The 12902-nt window shown below is 39.0% G+C and overlaps 1 pseudogene; it reads left to right on the top strand.

Annotated features, from left to right (window-relative positions):
- Positions 1-262: 262 nt before the first annotated feature.
- On the top strand, positions 263-380 carry LOC126417402 (5S ribosomal RNA; annotated as a pseudogene).
- Positions 381-12902: the final 12522 nt, after the last annotated feature.

A 12902-nucleotide genomic window follows, 5' to 3' on the forward strand; every position in this document is an offset into this window, starting at 1 on the left:
CTGAGGTCATCAGTCCATAGGCTTACACACTACTTAATCTAACTTACACTAACTTATGCTAAGGACAACACACACATCAATGCCCAAGGGAGATCGAATCTCTGGCGAGGGGAGCTGTGCAGACCATGGCAAGATGCCTCAGACCATGTGGCTACCACAGACAGCAATCCCTTGTACACTTCCAGGCTGTTATGGAGGCAGGTTGTCATTACACTGAGGAACATTTGCAATCCGGAAAATAAATATGGTACGTAATTAACAGGCCAGTGGCCTTACCACAGTGGTAAGACTGGTTCCCATCAGATCACCAAAGTTAAGCACTGTCGGGCTGGGCTAGCACTAGGATTGGAGACCATCCGGTCCTCCGAGCGCTGTTGGCAAATGAGATGCACTCAGCCCTTGTGAGGCAAACTGAGGAGCTACTTGATTGAGAAGTAGTGGCTCCGGTCTCGGAAACTGACATACGGCCAGGAGAGTGGTGTGCTAACCACATGCCCCTCCATATCAGCATCCGGTGACGCCTATGGCTGAGGATGACATGGTAGCCGGTCGGTACCGCTGGGTCCGCCAGGTCCTGTGGATGGAGTTTACGGTTTTTTACATAGTTAAAAACGTAACCCTGTCATGTGAAAATTAAGTGTTTCTTTCAACTGTTTATTAGTTATTTCTCTTCTGTCTGTCATTACAAATGATTCCACAAAGTTAGATAAAGTTTAATTGTAACCACCATATATATACAGGTGGCGTCAAAAAAATGTATACACACTTTGAACTGTCATAGACAATTTATTTCCAGTTCTACAAGGTTAAATATCTGTGAGAAAGTAATGTTATGTTTCTCCAACAGGTGGCAGACGTGCGTTTGAGCTTTGAAGTGCAGAAGCAGATAATTAAGTGGTACTGGAAGTTTGAGAATGTAGCTGCGGTTCGAAGACAGTGGAGAAGTGAGTATGGTACAGAACCACCTTCAAGGTTAACAATTACACATCTATGAGACAAATTCGAAATTCATGGAACAGTTTGTGATGTGCATAAAGGTCGAACAGGGTGACCTCGTACAGCTACAAGTGATGATTCCACAACTGCGGTCTTGGAACTGCTTCAGCGTTCGCCTTAAAAATCTTCAAGGCAAGCAGCACGTGAGAGTAATGTAAGTGCTAGTAGTGTGCTACGCATTCTGAAGAAAGGCAAGTTTCGTGTGTACATTCCAAGGCTGGTGCAACAGCTAAGTGACGACGATCCAGATAGAAGGTTAGAATTTTGTGAATGGGTTCAGGAGATGGTGAGACATGAACCGGGATTTATGGGTAGCATAATTTGGTCGGATGAAGGCCAATTCAAACTCAATGGAACTGTCAGTAGGCACAATTGTGTGTACTGGACTGAAGACAATCCTCACATTACAGTTGAAAAGGCTATGAATTTGACTGGTGTAAATGTGTGGTGTGGTTTGTCTGCAAGGGGACTCATTGGGCCTTTCCGCTTTGAAGGTACTGTTGCTGGAGAAACGTACCTAACAATGCTTGCTGACTCCATATTCCCTGCCATTTGTGCATTATACGGTAACGATGAGTTTTATTTCCAACAAGATGGCGCCCCGCCACACTATCATAGAGACGTACGAGCATACCTGGATCACAATGTGCCAGGCCAGTGGATAGGACGCAGGGGACCAGTCGAGTTTCCTGCATGCTCTCCAGACCTCACGCCGCCGGATTTCTTCTTACGGCGCACAATAAAAGATAAGGTGTACAAACGTAAACCACGTAACCTGGACACACCTTGGAATGAGATTCAGGCGGTGTGAACAGAAATCTCATTGGACACTTTGGTACGATGTACAGAATCGGTGGTGACTCATACTCAGAAATATATTGAAGCTGAAGGCCACCAGTTTGAACATTAATCACATTTGCAAAGTACATTTATTTTTCCAATTGGACTTTAAGCTTTCCATTTCCAGACATTTAACATTGCAGAACGGGAAATAAATTTTCTATGATGCTTCAAAGTGTGTATACATTTTTTTGGGGGTCTGCCATGAGACGAGAGAGAGATAGAAATTTTAGGTCTCAAAATGATTTTATATATTGGGGATCTCCCCCACTGCCACGTCTACATCACCAAATATGGCTTCAGCCAATCACTGTCTCGCTAGAGGTGACTGCATTTTTATTTTCCTTGCTGGGTCGGAGTCTAGCCCTGTTATTGACGTGCATCCACTTACCCTCGGTCCCGGCGTTATTTACATTAAAAGGGATAATGTATTGTTCTGGCATTATTCCTTTCTGAGCTGAAGCTCGCTATTCTCTTGATAAATGGTAGTTTTATGATATGATTGACCACCTGCTCAGTTCGTCTCCAAAATGCATTTCACTTTAACTTGTTTGTTCATACCAGTCCATATATATATACCGAGGGGTGTAAAAGTCATGGGGTAGCGACATGTATATATGCAGAAGACGGTAGTATCACATACACGAGGTGTAAAAGGGCAGTGCATTGACAGAACTGTCATTTCTAAGCAGGTAATTAATGTGAAAAGGTGATTACGGCCACACGACGGGTATTAACAGACTGTGAGCGCGGAATGGCAGTTGGAGCTAGACACATGGGACATTCCATTTCGAAAACCTTTAGGGAATTCAGTATTCCAAGATTCAAAGAGTCAAGAGGCTGCCGAGAATACTCGAATTTCAGGCATTACGCAGTGCGCAGTGGTCGTCGGCCTTCGCTTAACGAATGGTGGGCGGGGGGCGATTTTGGCGTACAGTCGTCAGTGCTAATAGAAAAGTAACACTGTGTGAAATAATCGTAGGGATCAATATGGGGTACATGACGAATGTATTCGTTAGGACAGTGCGGCGAAATTTGGCATTAATAGGCTGCGGCAGCAGACGACTGACACGAGTGCCTCTGATAACAGCACGACATAGCCTGCAGCGCCTCTCCTGGGCTCGTGACCATATGGGTTGGACCCTATAAGACAGGAAATGTGCTGGTTAGAAGCCGGCCAGTTAAGGTCCAGCAATCAACCTGTCTGTGTGCAAGACACACTGGATCTGCAGCTGGGTTACGGTCTCGGGTGTGATTTCGTGTGACAGGAGGAGCACTACCGTGGTAGTGCCACACAGTCTGACTGAAAAAAGTACGCCAGTGTTGTAATTCGAGCTGCAATGCTACCATTCATGAATGGCAGTCCAGGGGGTGCCTTCCAGCAGGATACCGCTCGCTCACATACCGCTATTGTAACCCTACATGCCCTGCAGAGTGTTCACATGTTGCTTTGACCTGTCCCATCACCAGATCTGTCTCTAGTCGAGCACATGTGGGACATCTTCGGACGTCAACTCCAGCGTCATGCACGTCGAGCATTGACTGCGCCAGTATTGATCGACCAAGTGCAATAGGAATGTAACTCAATACCACGAATTGACATCCGGGACCTGCAGATCATAATGTATGCACGTCTGCATGCTTGCATTAAATATTCTGGCGATTATCTTGGTTATTAACGTACTGGCACTTCCCACTTGCAGTGCCTTATCTCAGCTTTGTCTGTTTTTTGAGCTTTCTGTACAAGCGAAGTAATAACGTGCCGCTTATTTCTTTTGAAATACGTGGGAACTGGCTCAACGCACCGAATGCATCAGAATGGGGCAGAAATGTGCTGACGATGCTCTGTGTTTGCTCTACGTTTACAAATGGTGAAAGTGTCATATCGGGGACGGTGCAGGATGCAGAGGCAATAGTTCGTGATAACGTTCTTATAAATGGGGCATTGCACCTTTTTTCCAACCTGTGGTCCAAAATATTTCAAGGAGTTCGCCAAAACTCTTTTCCATAATGACGGATTTAGAGTTAGGCATATTATTGTTTCTTTAGTTTCTGCGGTATTTTCGTAATAATAACAGTTATTATTATTGTTAATATTTTAAAATTAAATTAATGCTATAATGCCCCTTGTTACATGTGTGTACCATCGGGCATTTATCATAGCGTTTGCAAATAAATTAAAAGCTTATTTACACCGAATGCCTGATTTACAGTTATGTAAGAACGTTAGGAATGAATCTGATTCGCTAGAATGGAAATTTAGTCTGCCAGCTTCTTTGTGTTCTAACAATACTAAAACAGTACCGCGACCCCACTGCGGAACGATTACTTGGCGGTCAGGTCTTTGAGTTTCAACAATAGCCCACTTCTTCTTTCCACATGGCAGTAAGTTGTCAGTTGTGTATCAGAATCGATTCCGTTCGCATTCAAATGAACAATTGGTTCAAAAGTGGAAGTCTGAAAGGGAAACAGAGTTTAACAAAATTGCAAGTTAGGGTTGAGTCAACACATCATTCAGCTTCTAGTGATGTGAGTCAATCTGACAAAAGTGAACAGTGTGTAAAGGACAAGTACGATGATAATTACATTAGGTATGGATTTTCATACGTAGGTGATAGAGTGTTGTTTGTGGCGACATTCCTGCTACCAGTGGTCTGAAACCTTCTCTAAACGCCATTTAGAAATCAAACAACTCACTCACACAAGCAAATTCGCTGATTTTTTGCACGGAAAGGTAACGAGTGGAAAAATGGTTTAACTACTTTTGTATCCGCTGCAAACTGTGGCAATGAGAATGCTCTTGAAGCGTGTTATCGTGTTATGTACAGAACTGTTAAAATTGCAGAACCTCATAACCTCATTCAGTGGCTGAAGATTTAGTGCGGCCATGTATAAATGATGCAGTACAGCGTATGCGTGAAGAATATTTCACAAAAAAGTCATTATGGCACCATTGTCCGACAATAAGATTAACCGCCGAAAGAAAGACGTGTTAAATTGTGTCGAAAATGAAATTTTGGAATGAGTTCGTGCCAGTCCTTTTGCGATCCAACTTGACGAATCGACTGATGTTTCCAATTTAATCATTCTGTTACTTTTAGTCCGTTATATTAATGGTGAAACTGCAGAAGAGGAACTAATATTCTGCAGACCCTTAAAAGAGAGTATTACAGGAGAAGATATATTTAATTTAACCGACGAATACTTTCGTAAAAATTCAGTAGACTGGACTCGCTGGGTAGGCATTTGTTTAGAGGTGCGAAATCTATGACAGGATGTTAGGCTGGGTTTGTTACCAAAGTGAAATTGATAGCGCTGAACGCTTCTTGGACACGTTGTTGCTTTGATAGAGAGGCTCTTGTTTTTAAATGCATGCCCGATGAATTGGAATATTTGCTGGGCGATTCAGTGAAAATGGTAAACTCTTTAAGGCTCGCCCTACAAATTCCCACATCTTTACATAGCTTTGTGAGGAAATGTGTAACAGAATGTAAGATCGTGTATGTCAGTAATTTTCGTGTATGTCAGTAATTTCTTTACGTGTAATGTTTTATGTAAATATAGCCTTTGACTGTGAGTTTAACAACTAAGAGACAGTTATCTTTGGACATGCGGAAAGGAGGTCGATCTTTGGGAGAGGTGGTTAAAAGGGCTTTGGAGAGAAAGCGTGGGCTAGAGGAGGTGGGAATACAGATGTGGTGTAAAACAATGTCTTATTTGCATATCATTGTAGAAGTGTTAAATGTGAATAAATGAATTAAATAGTGATTTGCAAAACTAATGTAACGTTTGCTCTCTAAAAATCAAAATACCACATCGCCCTACAAACCAGTTAGTCTCATCCAAACACAAAGAAAACCGCGGGAACATCGCAGTGGAATCACCTCTAGACTTCACGAAGACAACAACGCAGCCATCGATATAAGTACCAAACTGTTCGTACTTGTTAACGACCTCGGACTATAAATTTGAATCTCCTGTAGTGCCTGAAGTCACCATGTGGACAAAGGAGTAGGACAACTCAAAGAACTGTGGAAATCTTAGGAAGAGGTCTGTTAAACTTGGGGGCTCGTCCGGGATATTACAGTTAAATGCGATGGGACTAATTGCGCTTCGTTTGCAGAACATTACAAACTTTATAATTCGTAAAACGTGAATAACATTGTACACGTTTCCTGGACCAGAAAAAGTAGTGTGAGAACCAACAAAGTGCTGGCTTATCGGAGAGGTGGACCTGTGATCGACGTCGTGGTGTGAAAAGATAAGTACAATTCTGCTTTGTTTTAAACTTTTCGTCAAAACTGTATCCAAACACGTGGTGTCATCATGACGCTATCAGAAGAAATTAAAAAGGAAGTTGGAGAAATGTTAGACTCGAACGTGTGTGGTGTAAGTGACGATCCAGATGACTCACAAACCGAAAGAAAACCGGATCAACAGGACTGGGTAAGTTTACTCTTTGCCAGAATGGGACAAATGCAGGGCAATGGACTCAAATAGTGAATTCCTCGAATCCAAAAAAAATGCACCCATTGAAGCGCTGGAAGCAAAAATGAAAAGCAACGGGGATGTACTGAAAGAAGAGATCTCAAATTTAAAACTTCAATTAGGAGAAAGTTTGAAGGGCGTGAACTCCAAAATTGAAGCTATAGAGAATAAGTTTGTGACCTTAGAAAATAAGTTAGCCACAGTTAGCTCAAGTCAAGGGAAAGAGATTGAAAGGTCAACTGCAGCTCAAAGAACTGTGGAGGAGAGGGTAGGCAAATTAAGTCTAGATACAGAATCAAAAGTTAACTCCTTAGATGCTGAATTAAATAAGATACAAGAGTCTGTAACATGTAATTTAAGTGTAATAGACAAGAGATTCACTGAAATGCAAGATAATTTTGTGTCTAGAAATTTATGTATGAATGGTGGAAGTGTGTGGAGTAATTCACCTGTAAAAAGTTTTCCTTGTGATAATTTACACCCTGTAGATTTTTTACAACACTGCTCTGACAACCTTGTTACTGGCATGTCTGATAATCTAAAGATTAAATTTGTTAAAAAATTTCTTGAGGGAGAAGCTTTGTCTTGGGCAAACCAACATTTTGATGAGTGGAAAACGTTTGATGATTTTAAGAAGAGTTTCTTAAATAAGTTTTGGTCTGAGACTGAACAGGGTAGAATAAAAAGTGAATTTTTAAATGGGCCTAGCTTCAGGGGCAGAAACCACTCAATGAAAGACTTTTGCAGGGATCAACTTAGGAAATTGGTGCATATAGATAAACCCTTCGACGAAATGACGCAAATTGATGCCCTTAAAAGGAGGTTACCTGAAAGAATACAGTGGGAATTAGTGCATGGACCTGACGACTGTTTAGACCAGTTTCTAAAATATATAGACAAATTAGACAGGGCAATGGAGAGAAATGTGCAACAGTTTAGTAACGGAAACCATTACAGTGGGAGGTGGAATTCTGATTACCGTGGAGAGAACCCTAGAAGGGACGATAGAGATTTTCAGAATGAACACCAATATGATAGAACAAGAGAGTACAATGCTAATTGGAGAGGGAGTAACTGGGAAAGCAATGGTGTAACTAGGAACAACAGATGGGAAGGTAACAACAGAATGAATACAAATTGGAGGAGTGACAATAGAGGTAGACATCCGGGAAACTCCGGACTGCCTCAATGAGGGTACACAGCTTTGGGGCGAACAGATTTAAACATAATAGGACCACTAACTTTCACACAAAACCCAATACTGTAAATAACTGTACCATTAACAAACATGTTAAAAACCAGGAATACCACGTGAATTATATAAATTTTGATAAAAAATTTTGGGATGCTATGTGGCACAGTAGACCACCACAAAATAAACATAGGAGAGACCAAAGTTCTGACTCAATTCTGGATGAGGAGATGTTAAATGATTTTTACAGGTGGGCAAAAAGGGGAGAGCAAGCTAATAATGAAGAGAGTAACAAATGTTTTAGTTCAGAATTGGGGGGGGGGCTGTTCACACAAGAAGGTAATAGTGAATCAGCTGATGATAAACCTAAGCAACAGGAAAAAGAATCAACCATAGAAAGTGAAAAACAGAGAGAAATAGATGAAACTGGCAGTAAAGTATACCATAGTAGTGATGATGTTAGTATTTTTGATGTGAAAAGTATGGTAAGCAAACCAGTAAGTGAGTACAATGTTTTTATTGAAATAAATAATGAAGTGTTGGAACTTGATGATAGTTGTGGTGATAAAGCACAGGAATATGATAGGAATAATGAAGTGACAGCTGAAAATCAGTTGCTACATGTCTTTCCTGATGAGCTCATGGTTAATCAAAGTGGTGATAACAAAACTGAAAATATTGTGAAAGAATTATATTATTGAAAGTAAAGGAAGCCAATTCTTAGAATTCCTGTGGAACTAGTATAATGAGAGTTGTAGTAGCAAAGTGTTTTGGTATCGTCTAAGTATAATTAGTGGAGTTTTATGCCCACGCTGGTGGGAGAGTAAAAGAAAGAGTCTGAGTGAAAGGTACATAAACAGTAGGGAGATATTTTGTGTGCAGCCAAAGTGTAAACTTGACACTAGTAACTTAGAATCTGAAAATCAGGTAAACCTGATGAAGACTGAAAGGGAGGAAGTAGATAAACAGTAGGGAGATATATTGTGTGCAGCCAAAGTGTAAACTTGACACTAGTAACTTAGAATCTGAAAATCAGGTAAACCTGATGAAGACTGAAAGGGAGGAAGTAGATGGAAATTATAAAGAAATTGAAAAAGATTTATTATATGAAGTCCCTGAAGGGAAGGCAGATGAAAAGGAATTAGGCTGTCCATACATTAAAATAAGAGTAAATCAGTGGGAAGGGCACTGTCTTATTGATACAGGAAGCCCCATATGCGCAATTTCAGAAAAATTTAGAGATAAAATTAGAGATGGTAAGAACTTTGTAGAATTGCCGGTTGTAGGGGTAAAAATCAGAGGTGCCACTGGTAGGCAAAGTAAGGTAGTCAAGAGTCAAGTATTGTTAACGTTTCAAATTGAAAATGTGGAGTTTGAGCAGGGTTGCCTTGTGGTCCCAAGGTTAGAAGAAAATATCATTTTTGGCATGGATTGGGTCTTAAAAGTGGGTGTAAGCTTCTCTTGGGAAGATAAGACTGTTATAATTACTGAACCTGAGAAAAATAGTATTCTGAAAACAGAAATGTACATCCTTAACTGTAGTAATTCTTGCAACCATATCAAAGCTGTTGTAAGCAAGGTAGATAATCAAGCGATAAGTGATAACACATCCTTTGATCTTATAAATGAACAAAATTTCGAAGAATTAGTCGAAGTAAAATTGAAGGAAGCTGTAAATCTAAGTGAAAGTCAGAAAAATCAGCTAAGAGAAGTGTTATGGGAATTTCAGGATACATTCAGTGAGAGACCAGGGAAGGTAAAAGACTATCAGTGCAGACTTCAACTCAGAGATCATCATCCTTTCTTCCTAAAACCATATGGCATTCCATTCTCCAGGAAAAAAGATGTAGAAAGGGAAATCCAAAAAATGGAAACTTGGGGGATTATAGAAAGGAGTAGAAGTGCTTACAACAACCCATTAGTAGTTGTGTCTAAGAGAAATGGTGGGGTTAGACTTGTACTTGACTCTAGGCACCTTAATAAGTTTTTGATTAGAGAAAATGACCATCCTGACAATATGGATGAACTCCTGCACAAATTTGATAATGTAAAATTTATGAGTAGCCTAGACTTGACATCTGGTTTTCACCAAATACCACTTGAACTTGATTCTAGGAAGTATACTGCCTTTTTGTATGGTGGCAAAAGTTACCAATATTGTGTTGTCCTTTTTGGATTGAATGTATCTGTGGCTGAATTTATCAGAGCACTGGATTTTGTATTAGGTGATGAATTGTCTTCAAAATTAATAGTATATGTAGATGACATTCTTGTAACTGGAAAAACCTGGGAAGATCATCTAAACCTTCTGAGACAAGTCTGTTCAAAATTGAGGGAAGGGAGAATGACCTTAAAATTGGAAAAATGTTGTTTTGGAGTTAATGAACTGAAATTTTTGGGGCATAATATTTCAGAAAAGGGAATCTTACCTGATAAGGATAAACTTGAGGCCATTGTAAACTTCCCTACTCCCAAGAACAAAAAACAACTCAAGTCCTTTTTTGGTCTCACTGGATTCTACAGAAAATTTCTTAGTACCCAAGCTTTAAATGCAAACTGCTTATGTAACTTACTAAAAAAGAATACTGTTTGGGATTGGACACAAGAATGTCAGGATGCGTTCGTGGAAATAAAACAACAACGGTCCCAAAGTCAAATGTTGTATAGACCTGTTATGTCGTTACCATTCTGTATAATGACAGATAGTAGTGAGACAGGTTTAGGGGCACACTTGTTTCAAAACATAGAAGTAGAAGGAAAATTAGAACACCATTCTATTGCTTTTGCTAGCCGGGTTTTACAAAAGTATGAAAAATCATATACAGTCACAGAGAAGGAACTACTTGCCATCCACTGGGCATTTAATAAGTTTAAAAGTTATCTTTTAGGGCACAAGGTAATTGTTTTCTCTGACCATAAAGCTCTATCGTACATTCAGGAGTGCAGACTCTATCATGACCGTATAACAAGGTGGGTTTTATTCCTTCAACAGTTTGACTATGAGATCAAATTTATTCAGGGTAAACATGTCATTGCAGATGCCCTTTCCAGACTACCAGTAGGTGCAGATGTTGAAAATACTTATGGAAAAGAGGAGAAAGAGTTCAAACGTATGTACTTAAAGGGTGTAAAAGATGAAGATGAAATACTGAAAATCTGTAATGATATTCGTAGAAACCAAAACCATGATGAAAATTGGAAGTTGGTTAAAAGTTATATAGGGAAAAAGGGAGAAGAAAAGGTAGATCAGTATTATAAAGTACAAAAAGGGATTTTGTTTAGGAGACCTAGACCTGACTTAGACAATTGGAAACTATGTTGGCCTGAGCAATGTATTGACACGTTAATCAGTTACATACACTAAAGCTTCGGACACTGCTGTGCAACAAAATGTATACAGAAGATACAGGAAAATGTATACTTCTATAATATCAGTAGGAGAGTGAAGAAAAAACTTTAAACCTGTGATCGTTGTCAGAGAGTAAAAGTGAGCAACCAAACATCTAAAGGATTGATGCAAAACATTTTACCAAATTTTGAATTAACAGCTATTGATCTATATGGACCACTACCAAGGTCAAGGGGAGGGTATAGTTACATCTTCGTTATAGTTGACGTTTTCTCTAAATTTATAAAATTGTATACATTAAAGAGAGCAACCAGTAAACAAATTATCATCAAGCTGACGAATCATTATTTCACAAATGTTGGTATACCCCAGGCCATCATGTCTGATAATGGGTCACAGTTTACATCTAAATTATGGAAAAATTTTATTGAAGATACAGGAATAAAACATATCTTGATTTCGGTTTGTCACCCATCAAGTAACCCAGCAGAAAGGTACATGAGGGAAATTGGAAGGCTCTGCAGAACATACTGTAGTAAAAATCATGTTAATTGGATTGAAAATGTTACTGACTTTGAGGATATAATGAACAGCCTACAGCATTCATCCACTGGTTTTTCAACTTACGAAGTAATGCTTAATAGACGACCTGCAAATCTGATTTCTGAGAATGTTGATTTCCCACCTTGTCAAACTATGACACCCCAGGAAAGAGAGACAACTGTTAGGAACACTATGAAAAGACAAGGAGAGGTAAGAAAACGGAGACATGATGCAAGAAGTAAAGGAGTACAGTTCAGGACAGGAGATCTGGTTTTAGTAAAAACACAGGAAAAATCTAGATTGATGAGTTCTGAAATAAAGAAATTTTTTGACATCTATATAGGCCCCTTTGAAATCAAGGAAAACCCACACCCTAATGCCTATAGGCTAATCTATCCAAAATCCAAGAAGTTATTTGGACTGCGCAATGTTACAGAGTTAAAACTCTACAAACATGACCCATAAAATAGTCATTAATAAGTAAAATGCTGCTCAGAAAGAATTAGTTGACTGGCCCAACTACATCACATTTTTGTTTTATCATTCAAGGAAAACTTCATTTCAAAGTGTGGGACTATGTCAGCTAAAAGTATGAAGTAGATTTTGTGTTAATGTGAATTATGTCTATACTAATTTCTCTTTGTTCTCTAGTATACCCATTCATTAAATTTGGTACGAGATCAGTGTGTCGGGCTACGAACAATTCTACAGTGTCATAGTAATGTCTCTTAACAGAAACCAAAGTTAATGATGTGGACACTTTTAAAGTAATAAGATATGAATAGTGATTGTGTGTAAGAAGACAAAACCTTGTCATTTGTAAGCTATGTCAGATGGAACGTTATTTAATGGATAAAGCAAACTGGAGGTACTTGTCAGATTATGAGAGTGTACTTTGAAAGACCAGGTATGTTATAGTGTGTTAAAAATATAGTGGGTAGTCATGAAATTTAATCATGCAAATTAAGAATGTATTGAGGTTTAGAGCATTATGGAAACAGATGTTGGTGTATTACTTTTGAAACACTTGTGATGGATTGAAGGTTATGTGACACTAATTTTGAAGTTTATGTTGTGGGAGAATGTTTTGTAATAGTTTAGATAATTTAATGTTAAAGTGAATGAAGAGCTGTTAGGAATTTATCCCATACCCTGTTACACAATTTGGAATAATTTCTATTCATGGCAATATGCTATTTGAGCACAGGAGAGTAAATAAAAATGAAATGCTGCTTAATAATGATGTAAAGTTAAGGTATAAATACTAACAATCTTACACAATTTAAGTGTAGAGTTTGTCATAATTTGACCTATAAAGCTGAAATAGATGTACAATGTGAGGATACTACAATTATAGTTGCAGTCATATGGAACGTCTCAGCTATCTCATTATAAAGGAAACATTAAATCATAAATATGTAAACCAATCTGATGAAAATACAGTGCTGATTACACGTAATTGAATTTGCACTGGATTCACCATGTGATTCCATT

This window comes from Schistocerca serialis, chromosome 8 (genome assembly GCF_023864345.2).
Source record: "Schistocerca serialis cubense isolate TAMUIC-IGC-003099 chromosome 8, iqSchSeri2.2, whole genome shotgun sequence".
NCBI classification, from domain to species: domain Eukaryota; kingdom Metazoa; phylum Arthropoda; class Insecta; order Orthoptera; family Acrididae; genus Schistocerca; species Schistocerca serialis.